The following is a 1244-nucleotide window of genomic DNA, read 5'->3' as shown; positions in this document are numbered from 1 at the left end:
CTTTTATATACCAGCCTACCCTATCTAGCAAATACTAGAGCATTCCTGAAAGAACAAGATAGTTCTAGAAACTAGAGGGCGCCACACCAGTCACGTGACCTCGATGACGCAACAACCCTTTTCCTTTCATCAATCACCGTTCTCGAATTACTTGCTGGGTTTTCCCAGTCTGGAACATGGTCCTAACGTTCCATGTTCCGATCTTAGTAGTGTTTTTTGCATTGAGGATCGGACATTTCCGAAACAAGACTTCCTTTCGGCTTTGATTCTGCCTCTCCATGTTGCTATCACTTGCCACTTGTGCAACTGACATGCTGTCTTCCCCTCTTTGCTTATGTTTACCGGAATGGCTACTTCTCGTTGTTTCTTTAGCAATATTGGATAACGACATGGAGTTGCTAGCACCACGGTCGTCCCTCCCCCTTTCTCAAACGGGCTTGGGACCGTCTAAGGCGGAGTTGATGGAAACTAATAGGCCTAATATTCATGACACTTGTGCTAAACTTTGGACTTCATGAAATAAACTCTTTACTACATACAGTTGGTTCAAACATATTTTCACAAGACTTAAATAGGTGAAGATTTGATGTATTTCTTAATCACTGTACTTCTGTCTTTGGATATATAAAATGTAAAGCCATACTATAAAATGGATCAACACACAGAAACTGGTTTGAAATGTGGGCAACTGTTTAAGTTGAATAAATATCAAGTGTTTATAAAGCAATCTTCATAATCAGCTTTAATGCCATTTACACATTTATAATTACTACAGTTATTCTATGAAAGAAATTGTTGTGTAAATGAACCAAAAACTGTACTGAATATGTGAAATGTACATAATTCCAGCTTCAAAAATATTCATACAAAATTAAGCTGCTTTTTTTGCCAATTTCTATCTACCTTGATTTATTAAAATTTGGTTAAAAACATGTAGTTAATTGTAATAACTTATTATTATTTTCTTTATGATTTCCAAGTTTTGGTTTTGTCTACTTAACTTATCTATATCAAATATAAAAATTAAAGTGATGTACATCCTCAATTTATAAACCATATTCGATGACGAGGAACCCACTTTGAGACTAATAATGGTTGGAGACGGCTTGAATTGGTAATGAGAAAACTTTAATATAAGTTTAACACAACAGCAAATGAACAATGTTTCAACCTGATGATGACAAAACCTTGTCGAAACGTTTTACAGTTGCTGTTGTGTTAAACTTATATTAAAGTTTTTCTTC

This window comes from Limulus polyphemus, unplaced genomic scaffold, assembly GCF_000517525.1.
Source record: "Limulus polyphemus unplaced genomic scaffold, Limulus_polyphemus-2.1.2 Scaffold3304, whole genome shotgun sequence".
Classification (NCBI taxonomy): Eukaryota; Metazoa; Arthropoda; class Merostomata; order Xiphosura; family Limulidae; genus Limulus; species Limulus polyphemus.
The sequence above is the reverse complement of the archived record's forward strand: the minus strand, read 5'-3'. Positions refer to the sequence as shown.